Raw genomic sequence first — 14,649 nt, forward strand, 5'->3', positions numbered from 1 at the left:
ATTGTTCAGACTTTTACCGGCTGCCAGGGAGGAGGATCCAGGTCCCCTGCAGCTCTGCGGAGGATCCTCCTCTCTGGCAACCGGTGAACGTCTGCGCAATGTGCGCAGAGAACCTTTGCTGCTGCCGGCACTTCTATGATGAAGCACTGGAAGGTCATGTCCCGCCAGTGCTCTGTCATAGAAGGCCCAGAGGAAGTGCCGGCAGCAGCGGAGGTTACCAGAGAGGAGGATCCAGGTCCCCTGCAGCGCTGCGGGGGATCTGGATCTTAGTCTTATATTAAGACCTCTATTTAAGGTCGAATTATAGGATGACCTTGAATATAAGACTAGGGGTATTTTTCAGAGCATCTGCTCTGAAAAGAACCTTGTCTTATAATCGAGCAAATACGGTAATTATAAAATTAGCATACAGCTTTGTATTTAAAATAGGTAGTATTTTTTATAAAGAAGACATATGAGCTGCAGAAATTTATAGTTTATAATGCAAATTAAAATATGTAAGTATCTTATAAGCAGTTTCACATTAAGAGTGCAAACATATACGGCATTTAGCCGGATGTAATGATTGACCTCTGGCCAATTATTCTGCCTGTGGGATGCACGCCCCCCTATATTACTTAATGCAAAGCTATTACAAAGAAAAGGGTAGTCGTGTACAAATATTGAAACATGTTTTAACTCACACTAGACAGAAATACAAGAATTAGTGACAGCACAGGTTTAAGCACTTCCATAAAATAAGATCTAAGTAAATAAGTGCATGGATGTAACACACACACACACACACAGAGGTACATATAAAGTTGTTAAATACATCCAATGTAATATTGTTAGTGAGGACAGACGCAAGCTTTCTGTAGTTTTTGTACCTGTTTGTAGTCTCCAATGATAGAGCTGTTTTTCTTTATTTCTGACTCTGCTTTATCAAGCTCCCTGCGACACATTTCCTTCAGCTGCAGAAAAATGCAAATATTCACTGTCAAGCAATAAAGCTGGGTGTCAGAAATGACACTTATATGCTGGGGTATAAGTGCATTAATACAAAGTGCAAATTAATTAATTCTATGATTAAGATAAATACTGTACTGCGTGACGTTAGTGCACTTGAATAGCACAGTATACATTATACACTGCTTGGATTCAACACATCTCTTCAATCATACACTCTACTGTGTTACTACAACCAACCTGAGCAGATTCTTCTTCCAATCGTCTCTTCTCCTCTTCTGCATCAATCAGTTTCTGTTTAGTCATCAGTAACTCCTTGTTCAAGGCATCTGCCTTTTCTTCAGCCTGCAAAACAGATCAGCATTCATCAATAATTAAACAAATTATAATCCAAAATAAATGAGGCATTCTTTAAATCAGTACAAGTTATATACTTTGGACTCTTACTGTAGTTGCAAGTAAAATTGAAAATGTGTCTTTTTTTCTTCGTTTATATTTTTCTTGTTGAGACTTAATATTTTGTTAATGCTAAATTAATGACACATACACTGTCTCCTGTGAGTGACTGAAACATTGATTTTTGTGAATAAACCATCAATCCCTGAGTGTGCTTACGTTTTGGGCCATTTATATACTAGCTGATAACAGCTACAAACAAGGTACAAATTGGCTTCTTTGGTCTGTGGACTGCAGAGGACAATGTAAAAAAATATTAAAAAAACAATAAATAATGTGTGGGTACACAAAATGAAAAACAGGAAAAGTGTAGTTGAACTACCACCTAGCAAAAATGTCTTTTTTTTAAACGTCTGGTTTTTTTTTTTTAAACCTCTTATATCTTTATTTATACTTTAACAATCTCTGTGTAAATGAGAAATTATAGACTTTTTCATAGACTACTAAATTAAGACTGAGAATGCATTTTTTTGCTTTCTAGAATTTTAAATAAAATAATTAAAATAATAAACAGCCTTGCTGGTCTTTATATCTTCACAAATGTCTGCAACACATTCTCAATTTAGCTCAGTTATATACTTTTTTTTTTTTTATTAATTTCGTTCACAATATTGTGACACTTATGCCTGTAGAATGCTATTCTCTTTCTCACCCCCCCCTCCCCCGAAGTCTGCTAGGAAAGGAAAAAAAATAAAAATAAAAATAAATAAATAAATATTAAAAAGTATAATAAAAATAAGAATAAAAATTTATTACCATAAACCCCATGTGAGTTGGAACTCCTTTTTTTTCTTTTTTGATTCAGCACTTCTATAATGTTCATATTTTTTAATTTGTTCAATCATATTTAACCACTGGGTCAATACGGGTACTCCTTTGTCGAACCATTTCCTAAGAATCAATAATCTCCCTAAGAAGAAGATTTTCTTAAACAAATTGTTTAGCCTACCAAATTCTTCCACATCACCTAAAATCAAAACCTTTGGATCCATTTCAAGATTACAAATAAATTTACTTTTCACAAACAAAAATATATCATCCCAAAATTTATGAATCTTATTACATTCCCACCATAAGTGAATTAAACCTGCATTAAGGACCCCACATCTGGGGCAATCTGACTTATCCCTACATTTAATCTTCCATAACTGGTGCGGAGAATAATATAAACGATAAATAATTTTAAGTTGTGTAAATTGATATTGTTTATTAACGGTGCAACACCCTGTGTTCTTAAGGATACGGTTCCAAGAGGCCTCATCAATGGCACCAATCTCTTCCTCCCATTTCTTTTTAATCTTGCCTCTGAAGCCTATATCCATTTCTCTTAAAAGTATTTTATAAATAGTGTTAAGTGTCTTCTTCCCAATAGATCTTATCTGCAAAAACTCAAAAAGCTCATGTGTCTCAACCTCAAAAATCTTCTTATTTTCCGTGCAATTATATGCGTGAGCTAATTGATTATACCAAAATTTGTGTCCATTTTGCAACTCATATTCAAATTGGAGCTCCTCAAAATCCTTAATATACCCAGCAGAGAACAACTGTCCAGCAAAACTAATCCCTTTATTAATCCAAAAATCACTCCCTAACCCTTTGTGAAACTCCATAAATTTTGAGTTATACCATATTTGTGTTTGGGGTAAACTACCCTTGATTTTACAGATACATTTGGTTTCCTGCCACACTTTTCTATATAACTTCACCAAAGAGGTATTATCCAATTTCTTTTCCAACTGTAAACCTGCTTCTAACATTTCCATGGGGTTAGAATTTCCAGTTATTTCTAAGAAAAACTGGATTAATCCCCCATATCCATTGAATTTCAAATTCCGGATTTTCTTTGCCAGGAAATATAATTTGAAGTGGGGTTATGCCCAACCCCCCTCACCCTCCAGTGAGGTGAGCTTGGCATATTTCATGCGCACTCTGCCTCTTCCCCACAATAATTTACTGAGTACAGCTTCTAGACCTTTAAACCATTTATCCGGGATCCACACTGGTGAGGCAGACAAGACAAACAAAACCTGCGGGAGAACAATCATCTTCACCAGACTCACCCTATCTGCCAGTGACAACGGGAGTTTTGTCCAGATCCCCACCTTTTTTTGTATCTTATAACCTAATGGGGTAAGGTTCTGCTTAATAAAGAAGTCGACTTTATTCGAGATTTTAATCCCCAAATACTCCAAAGAGTCCCCCTGCTTCAAGATCTTAACACCTCCTACCTTGGGGGTACCTACTGAGTTTAACGGGAGAAGTGTTGATTAGTCCCAATTAATTTTAAGTCCTGACAATCTGCCAAAAGATTCAACCGTATCTATCACTATTGGGAGCACTTTTTCAGTATCTTCTAAAAAAAAAAGTAAATCATCCGCATATAATAAGAGCTTTTCTTCACTACCTTTTAAACCAAAACCTCTTATTTCATGGTTTTTCCTAAAGCTAATGGTTCAATGTATAAAATAAATAAAAGGGGCGAAAGTGGACACCCTTTTAAATTAATCCTAGCTACTGGAGAACTATACAAAAGTTGTACCCAACTTAAAAAGGTTTCCCCAAATCCAAAAGCTGTTAACGTATGCCATAAAAAACGCCACTCCACCCTGTCAAATGACTTCATGGCATCTAAAGACAGAATGGAGTTGGGAAGGTTCGCACCTAGCTGAAGATTGGCAAAAACTCTTTCCAGGTTAGAATGTAATAACCTTCCTGGTACAAAGCCCGTCTGATCTTCTCCAATCAAAGCAGGCACACAAATTGCTAATCTTCTGGCCAACACTTTAGCTAGGATTTTCGCATCCGTGTTAATGAGGGATATCGGCCGGTATGATTCTACTTTTACTGGATTTTTATCTTTTTTAGGAATAAGTATAATTATTGCTTCCATCATAGACCTTGGTAGCTGCTTTCCTTTCAAACCTTCTGAAAAAACTAAACATAAAATAGGTAAAAGGATTCCCGCATATTCCTGGTAGACCCCGAACGGGAGTCCATCCCCTCCTGGGGCAGATGAAGCTGCACAAGAAAGAAGGGCCTCCCTCATCTCCTCCACCGTAATATCCCTCTCTAATAGAACCTTCTGTTGGGGCAAGATCATGGGTAAATCACACTTTTTTAAGTAGGTAGCTATATCTAGATCGTTTGCCGCTGGGTCTGCTTGATATAACTTAGAGAAAAAATCAACCATTACGGCCTGCACTTTACTTGGGTCATTTACTACCCTACCATCTTTATCTTCAATTGCCAGGATATCACTTTTATCTTTCTGAGCTCTTACCAAATTTGCAAGTAGTTTCCCCGGCCGACCCCCTTCAAGAAAGTTCTTTTGACCTCTAAAAAATAATTTATGTTGTGCCTTATCTAACATCAGAGCTGCAAGTTGGTCTTGTATATCTTTCATTTGATCATAATTATTCGTTGAAGGATCTTTAGCAAATTTAATTTCACTGCTAATTACTTTCTCTCTTATATCCTTCTCTTTTTGGAAAAAGCTTCTTTTTTTTGTAATCACATCTCTGAGGAGCAACCCCCGCAGGAATGCTTTTAATGCATCCCAAACCACGCATAAAGAAGCAGATGCTTTATTATTCTCCCAAAACTCTATTAACAACTGCATATTATTTTCTTTAGTTTCAAGTAGCGTCAGCCAATGGGGGTTAAACCTAAAAAGTTTCCCTTCATTCTTTTTCTCATCCCCCAATGTCAAATCCACTATTAGTGGTGTGTGGTCTGAAATTGATCTCGATTCATACACAATTTTATGAATAAACCTAATCCCCAAATCATTGCACAGAACCAAATCAATCCTAGATGCGGTTTGATACGTGGCGGAATAACATGAGTATCTTTGTGTAACAGGATTCATTAACCGCCATGGATCATTCCAGCCCAATTCTTCAATCATTCTTGCTAATGGGGTCTGAGTATTCAAATTAGTATGCTGTTTATTGACCACTCGCACTACATCTTTCTCAGGGTCTAGTGTACAATTAAAGTCCCTGAACAAATATAGTGGAAGCTGTTCCTTACCTCCAATGAATTGAACTAATTTATTTATTGGCTGTGGAGAGAAAGGGGGAGGAACATAAAAGAAAGCCATAATCATCTCCTGGTTATAGATAATTAGATGTACAAATATAAATCTACCTCTCTCATCAATTATCTTGTTCTTAATCACTAACGGAATCTTTCGATGGAAAAGTAGAGAGACTCCAGCCGAGTAATTAGAAAAGGAGGAATGAAATTCCGTTTGAGCCCATCTTCTCGATAGCCTCCTTTGTGTCTCTCCTATCGTATGTGTTTCATCTAAACAAATAATAGCCGGGAGATGTTTCTGTACACGATCAAATATGGCTACCCTCTTTCTACAATCTCCAGTTCCTCTCACATTCCAAAATAAGATTTTAATTTGCATTCAGAAAGAGGAAGAGAAAAAAAAAAAAAAAAAAAAAAACCCAGCAGACCAATAACCCTCCCCCCTATCACATACCACCCCCCTCTCGTGATGCGTGCTGGACCATTTTCCACACGTATCTCTTTACACCGTCATAATAACTCCCCCCCCCTCCTGACTCCTCAAAGAAATTAAGTATAATTAGCCATTTAGACATTACAACCCTTCTCCTTCAAACCACATAGACACCTCCTGAGGGCTTGAAAAAAATAAAATGCCTGACTTATATTGCACTCGGAGCTTTGTGGGAAACAACAAAGAGTAACGAATATTAGCTATTCTAAGCCGTTTTTTAATTTCAGCGAAAGCCGCACGTTGCATTTGAGTTCCCCTGGAAAAATCTGGGTACATGGCAATCTTTGCCGAGTTGTATAATATCGAGCCAATTTCTCTAGCACGTCTAAGAATTGCATCACGATCAGAAGAATTTAAAAGTCTGATTATCATAGTCCTTGGTGGGGCCCCCGGTGGAGGGGTTTTTGCCGGGACCCTATGTGCCCTTTCCACACAAAATAAAGAAGAAAGTGTTTGTGCTCCAAAAGTCTCACCAATCCATTTTTGGCAAAACATCCTGGGATCTAATCCCTCCGCTCCCTCTGGTAACCCCAAAATACGAATATTATTCCTTCTAGATCTATCTTCCATATCTCTCATTTTATCTTTCAATTTGTCCATATCCGTACTTAAGGAGGTTGTACTGTTCTTTATCTCAACCATTCCTTTATCCAAGGAAGGAACTATTGTTTCAAGATTAAGCAACCTTTCCCGTATCTTGTTTAAATCATCTCTAATAAGGGAGACTTCAATAGACAAACTTTCCACTTTCGAATTTAACTGTGCTAGAGCTTGATTAGAATTTTGCACTTCTTTAAGAATGGTACCAAGAAGGCCAGGTTCAATTGAGCGTCCATACTCCTCCCCGGAGTCCCCCATTTCTTGCGGAGTTATAGATCCTAACCGCTCCATATCTTCTCTGCCTTCCACTGGGGACACATTTTTGGCAGACCGGCTTTTCGTTATAACAGGAGAAGCTCTCAAAAATTTATCGATTTTAGCTGCCGCAATATTCCCTTTAGGGGAACTAATACCAGCGGACTTCCGGTTTGGGTTTTTAGGAGACATTTTTTTTTTTTTTTTTTTTGAACGCTTACTTTCAAATATATAGACTTCTCCAATCCTAATAAATATATAGCTTAGTATTTTATGATAGGACTTCTTCAAACCTTATACCTAGTATTTACCTTGTCCCTAGTGTTTAGCGATAGGATTTTTAATATTGGCAACACTCATTCCGCCATTAAAGCTCCAGTCACTATTAATAAAAATGCTCAGCGCCAGCACTTATCAATATAACCATGTACGGATGCGGCATATAATATTAGGTATATATTACCTTTGTGCAAGAGTCTCTTAAATCAGGCTGCCTTGATACCTGCTGATGTTATCATTCCGTAACACTGAGCCTGCTATTGTAATTTCATAGGCCACCGTGCTGTGCTGAGCTGCCGTACTATGCTGAGCCACTATGCTGTGCTACTGTGCTGTGCTGAGCCACCGTTCCGTGTTGATCCACCGTGTCGTATTGAGCCGGCGTACCGTGTTAAACCACTTTGGCGTGTAGAGCCACCGGACTGCACCGTTCTGTACTGTGCTGAACCGCCGTGCTTAGCCACCGTGCTGAGACGCCTTGCTGCCGTGCTGTAGAGAATCACTAAAACGCTAAAACACTGAGTCACTGGGTCACTGAGTCGCTGAGTCGGTGAATCACTGAATCGCTGAGTCGCTGAATCGCTGAATCGCTGAATCGCTGAATCACTGAATCACTGAATCACTGAATCGCTGAATCGCTGAATCACTGAATCGCTAAATCGCTGAATCGCTGAAACGCTGAATCGTTGAATCACTGAAACGCTGAAACACTGAATCGCTGAAACGCTGAATCTCTGAATCGCTGAATCGTTATACTGTGCTATGCGGTATAATGCTGTGTAGAACTAAACCACCATACTGAACCGCCGCACCGTATTAAGCCGGCAAATCGCACCAAGTCACCGAACCGTATTGTGCTGAGCCGCTATATCGAATCGTATCCCCAAAAGAGTAGCGTGCTCAGCCGGCGTGTCGCGGCGTTATACCGCCATGCCGTACCCGATCACCCTCAGTCCTCAGCGGATTCTGGAGGGAAGGGAAGGAGAGGAGAAAAGAAGAAGGAGGAGAAGGAAGGGAGGGAGCCCGCAGGTACGTTCCTACGTCATCACGCCAATCTTACCTAGCAAAAATGTCAAACACACTCCAGTCATAAGGCCAAGTGCAAAACCCACTTTGTCGTGAAGGGGTTACATGTCAAGAAATACGGTTCTATTCAGCACAGACCAATAGCCCTGATTGATTTATTATTCTTTCTTGCACAACAGTTGACATTTGTTTTAGTTGCTATAGAAACTTGGTATTGTCACTTGTGAATAACTGTTTGGTATCATATCAGTGACAGTAGATCTTTATTTATTTGTAAGACAAGATGATTTTCAAAGCTCCCTGTGATGTCATATTGATTTTTTAGGACAATGCTTCTGATGTTCAAAGCACTTCTTAACATAGGACTCGACAAACCCTGGGTGCCAGATCGTCATGGCAACTACAAACCACTTCCTGGCACCTCACGGCACCCGGTTCAGAGTGCTAGAGAAGTGTACATGTACATGCCCGGGCATACCCAGATTCCAGCATGTACTAGCTGACTTGGCAATAATAATATCAATATTAATATATATATGATTGCTAACAGCAATCACACTCCTATCATATCCAGGTTCTAGCATGTACTGGTTGCCTGGGCATGATAGGAGTGTGATTGCTGTTAGCAATCATATATATATTAATATTGTTATTATTATTGTTCACATGTGAGCTCAGCACTGGAGGCATAGAATCAGACATACAAATCCCGTATTTGCAGGTATACAATAATAATGTATGGAAACATAGCAAGAGATAAAACTACAGGCATAGATGACAGGTTGCACAACCCAAAGCCAGCCCTGGCATCCACACTTCCCACATAGAACCTGACCAGCACCCAGATTACACACATAGGACTTTCCATCTTTGTCCCCGAACAGCCCAGCCTGACTCAACTTTGTCCCCAAACAGCCCAGCCTGTGTCATCTTGGTCCCCAAGGCTCAAACATCCTGCTTGTGCCATCTTTGCCGTTCCACAAATCAATTATACATCTATCACTTTTACAGTCACTCACCAATTCACACTTTCATTCACATAATTAATTCACACAATCATCGTTGATCGCCTCCTAAACGCTTTTAAAACGGGCGTCCATCGCCATACAATGTATGGCGGCTGTTGACGCCCCGGGGAGGGGCCAGACATGGCCCCCGATGCCGATCTCGGTTACTGAATGCCTCGACATCGAGGCATTACAGTAACGCCGTTTAAGCGAAGAAAGTGATCGTTGATCACTTTCTAAGCTTATTTAATTTTATGACGGTTCAGGACCGTCAAAGGTCATTTAGTGACCTTCTTGTCATGACGGTCCTGAACCGGCAAAGGTCGCGAAGGGGTTAATAAAGTATTTTAAAAGTTTTTTTTTTTTTCGTTTTTGGTCGCTCGCAGCCACTTTGGTGGCGCAATGGGCCACTTGACTAGACTTGCCCCCCAGGCCTTAGGCTGCCAGCCCTCCCCTGGGTGTAGGGGTATGAAAGAAACAGATGATACCATTTGTATCACTGATGTCAGTTTTAAACATTAAAAAAAAGTTCTAAAGGTATTTTTTAATAAAGAAAGATAGCATGAGTCTCCTTAAACAGTAACTAATTGGTATTGACCAAATATTTGTATATGCTTTAAGACAAGTAAAAATTTGGGGGTAGGGGAGGGTAGATGGTGAGAAGGGGGAGTAGGGAGAGGGTAGATGGTGAGAATGGAGGGTACGGAGAGGTTTGGGTGTAGGGAGATGGTTGGGGGTGGAGGGTTTCCCCGTAACAGATTCTCGCACCGGGGCCCTGAGGCTTCTAGTTACGCCCCTAGTTATGCTCTCATACTGTCTGTATCCTGCAGGTAGACCCAGCAGTGCTTAAAGTTGGAATCGGAGGAGCATATGACTGACATCATCAGGTGGGTAATACACATACGGTATAAACGTAGGACAAGCATGGTAATCACTAAAGCTTCCACTCAGCCCATCACTACAGTGAAGGAAAACATTATTTGATCCCCTGCTGATTTTGTACCTTTGTCCACTGACAGACATGATCAGTGTAACATTTTAATGGTACGTTTATTTGAACATTGAGAGACAGAATAACAACAAAAAATCCTGACTGATGCACTTCTAATAAGTTATAAATTGATTTGTATTCTGATCAGTTAAATAACTATTTGATCCCCTATCAATGAGCAATATGTCTGGCTCCCATGTGTCTTTTATACAAGTAATGAGCTGAGATTATGAGCGCTCATCTTGTCACATGTCCACATAAGCAATTATTCAGATTCCAACCTCTCCACAATGGCCAGGATCCAAAGAGCTGTCCAAGGATGTCAGGGACAAGACTGTAGACCTACACAAGGCTGGAATGGGCTACAAGACCATAACCAAGCAGCTTGATGAGAAGGTGACAACAGTTTTTGCGATTATTCACAAATGGAAGAAACACAAAATAACTTTGTCTCCCTCGGTCTGGGGCTCCATGCAAGATCTTACCTCGTGGACTTTCAATAATCATGAGACTGGTGAGGAATCTACACGAGAGTATCTTGTCAATGATCTCAAGGCAGCTGGGACCATAGTCACCGAGAAAACAATTGGTAACACGCTACGCCGTGAAGGACTGAAATCCTGCAGTGCCCGCAAGGTCCCCTTGCTCAAGAAAACACATGTACAGGCCCGTCTGAAGTTTTCCAATGAACATCTGAATGATTCAGAAGAGAACTAGCTGAAAGTGTTGTGGTGAGCTATTTGGCATCAACTCAACTTGCCGTGTTTGGAGGAGGAATGCTGCCTTAGACGCCAAGAACACCATCCCCATCGTCAACCATGGAGGAGGAAACATTATGCTTTGGAGGTGTTTTTCTGTTAAGGGGACAGGAAAACTTCACCTCATCAAAGGGGCGATGGATAGGGCCATGTACCGTCAAATCTTTGGTGAGAACCTCCTTCCCTCAGCCAAGGCATTGAAAATGGCTTGTGGGTGGGTATTCCAGCATGACAATGACCCAAAACAGATGGCCGAGGCAACAAAGGAGTGGCTCAAGAAGAAGCACATTAAGGTCCCATAGAAAATCTGTGGAGGGAGCTGAAGGTTTGATTTGTCAAACAAAACTGTTGTTATTCAGTCTCTCACTGTTCAAATAAAATTATAGACTGATCATGTCATTGTCAGTGGGCAAATGTACACAATCAGCAGGGGATCAAATAATTTTTTCCTTCACTGTAATCCTTGGATCCTCCAAGGCCACCTGAGACCGGGGCTCGAACTTACCAAATAGTTAACCTGTTAAATCTCAGGGGTTCTCTTTAGCCATGTGGGGTCTTTGGGGTTCGTCGGCAGTTAATCCTCTCTGCGTTTGATGAGCCGGGAATTCTGTATCAACCAAGTACCGTATTTGCTCGATTATAAGACGAGGTTTTCTTCAGAGCAATGCTCGTCAAAATACCCCTCGTCTTATAATCGGGGTTGTCTTATAATCAGACCTCAAATAGACCTGACTATGAGACTAAGCTCCAGATCCCCCACAGCGCTACAGGGGACCTGGATGCTCTTGTCTGGTAAAACACCCCCCCAAACTTACCGGTGCTTCTGAATCCCTGGTCAGTCTACACGATTCGCATAGGCAATTCTGCTGCAGCCGGAAGGAGGTGCGGTTAGCAGCAGGGGTTGTCTGCGTCCAGACAACCCCCGCTGCTAACCGCACCTCCTTCCGGCTGCAGCGGAAGTTGCCTACGCGAATCGTGTAGACATCTACACACTGTCCCAGCTACACACCGGGGAGTCAGGAGTACCAGTAAGTTTGGAGAGGGGGGCTAAATGGGGGGGACATAAGGCATTACTGTAGGCAGAGTGCTCTGATATGCTTTTTATCCCCCTTTATGCCACTCTGCCACCAGAAATGCCTTTTAACCCTCTATACACCACTCTGCCTCCTGAAATGCCTTATACCTCCCTATATGCCACTCTGCCCCATAATATGCCTTTTAACCCCCTAAATGCCCCCTAAATGCCAGAGTGGCATATAGGGGTATAAGGCATTTCTGGAGGCAGAGTGGCACATAGGGGGTCAAAAGGCCTATCATGGGGCACAGTGGCACATAGGGGGCCAAAAGGCATATCATGGGGCATAGTGGCATTTAGAGGATTAAAATGCATATCATGTGGCACAGTGGCATATATATGGGGCAGAGTAGCAAGCCTGGGGGCAGATCTGCATAACTGGGGGGCAGGTTGAAAAATAAAAGGAAATAAAAACAATTAGCATTTACTAGTAAAACTTTTTTCCTATAGGGTCATCTTATATTCAGGCTATTTCTTTTTTCCTAAATTAATATTCAGATTTTGGGGGGTCATATTATAATTAGGGTCGTCAGAAATTATCCTGGACAAGCTGAAAGGCTTTGCCACAGCATCCGGAAATGATTAAATGTTGTTTTTTTAAAAACTAATTTGGTAAAGATCCTTGGGTTGATGTATTAAGGCTCAGAAATGTAAGTTACCCTTCATAATGGTATAGTGGCCCTAAAGCTAATTCATACTAAGTCTGCTGTCACTGGAGTTCAGATGTAGATGTACAAAGTACTAGCTATTCCATCTTCTTAACATGTTGAGAAGATAGTGAGTAAGTATTTCTATAGGTGATCAGGTGATAAACACGCAATAGGTTGTAAGCTCCCTGCCAGTAAAATGTTGGTTAACTGGTATTTATAATAAGACCCAGTAACCAATGTTTATTGGGTTTAATTATCAGAATAGGGATTATAAGGGGCTTTTCCTCCCTCTCCCACCATGGGAGAATTTCCTGTCCTGGTTGCCCAGAGTCCGCCAGCAAACCCGGCTCAACGAGACATATTGTGGATATATAGATATGATATACAACTGAATAAATGTGGACATGGAAGCTTTTTTACAATATTATTTAACATATTATGTCTGTTTCATTTTTCAGGTGATGGGAAGTCAGATGTCATGTAAGTACATTCTGAAGTAACTTTTTACTGTAATACACAAGACCCCATCATATTGTAGCTTCTGTTATTTAGGGCTGCAACAACTAATCGATAAAGTCGATAATGATCGTTAATGAAAATCGTTGCCAACGAAATTCATTATCGATTGAATCGATTTTTATCAATTATAAAATGAGGGTTTTTTCAGAGCAAATAATCCGTTATAATCCTTTTCATTCAATGACTCAGAGCAGTTACTACTTACCAGTCCCTCCCTGCAGTCACTCTGACAATTGGCCCCGCCCCTTCCCCTCCCAGTCCCTCCCTGCAATAACACTGTCGATTGGTCGCGCCCATTTCCTATAGCGTCCACATGGCTCAGACATTCATCTAACTGTGAGTATAACATTAATATGTGGTTATTATTATGGTTGATGGGGTGTTAAGGGGTTAATTTAGGGGCAGTTATGGTTGATGGGGTGTTGAGGGTTAATTTAGCGGCAGTTATGGTTAATGGTGTGTTTAGGGGCAGTTATGGTTAATGGGGTGTTGAGGGTTAATATAGGGGCAGTTTTGGTTGATGGGGTGTTGAGGGTTAATTTAGGGACGTTATGGTTAATGGGGTGTTTAGGGTTAATTTAGGGGCAGTTATGGTTGATGGGGTGTTGAGGGTTAATTTAGGGGCAGTTATGGCTGATGGGGTGCTTAGGGTTAATTTGGGGCAGTAATGGTTAATGGGGTGTTTAGGATTCATTTAGGGGCAGTTATGGTTAATGGGGTGTTGATTGTTAATTTAGGGTCAGTTATGGTTGATGGGGTGTTGAGGGTTAATTTAGGGGCAGTTCTGGCTGATGGGGTGTTTAGGGTTAATTTAGGGGCAGTTATGGTTAATGGGATCTTCAAGGTAAACTTAGGGGCATCTATGGTTGATGGGGTCGTTAGGGTTAATTTAGGGGCAGTTATGGTTGATGGGTTCTTTTGGATTAATTTAATGCTTATGATGGAGGGTTAATTTAATTAATTTAATAAGGTTAACTCAATTTGCAGTTAGATGTAAAGGGCGGCAAACTAAGGGGAAACTAAATCCTGGGGGCAGTGAAGATTAACCCAGTACTTATTTATAAAAGTATTGTGTCAGTGTGATGTGAATGGGTCTGTGAATCTATGAGGGCACTATGGCATATCTGGGGGTATAATTCATACTGGGGTGTAAGGCATATCAGGGGGCACAGTGGCATATCTGGGGATATAAGTCATATAGGGTATATAAGGCATATGTGGGAGGCAGTGTGGCATATCTGGGGATATGTGGCATATCTAGAGGTATGTGACATCTGGGAGGTAGTGTGGCAAGCCTGGGCTCAGATGTGCATAACTGGGGGGGGGCAGGTTGGGAAATAAAAACAAGAAATGCATTTTTATCAATGCCGTTTGTTTTTAACATCCAGTTTTTTTACATAAATGAAAAATGTACATTTATTTTTTTAATTGATTAATCCAAAAAAATAATTGGCCAACTAATCAGTTATGAAAATAATCATTAGTTGCAGCCCTACTGTTATTCAAACCCCAGACAGGGAACACATTGAGTTATTATGGATGGTCTGCAGATCA

The 14,649-nt window shown here is 40.6% G+C and overlaps 1 long non-coding RNA gene across 1 annotated transcript; it reads right to left on the reverse strand.

Annotated features, from left to right (window-relative positions):
- Positions 1 to 897: 897 nt before the first annotated feature.
- On the reverse strand, positions 898 to 1,315 carry LOC128502823 (uncharacterized). The gene is made up of 2 exons (XR_008355168.1): positions 1,189 to 1,315; positions 898 to 953 (listed from the first exon to the last, which is right to left on the reverse strand). It is a non-coding gene; the product is annotated as an uncharacterized LOC128502823 (long non-coding RNA).
- Positions 1,316 to 14,649: the final 13,334 nt, after the last annotated feature.

The sequence above is a fragment of the Spea bombifrons genome, chromosome 8, assembly GCF_027358695.1.
Source record: "Spea bombifrons isolate aSpeBom1 chromosome 8, aSpeBom1.2.pri, whole genome shotgun sequence".
Lineage (NCBI taxonomy): Eukaryota > Metazoa > Chordata > Amphibia > Anura > Pelobatidae > Spea > Spea bombifrons.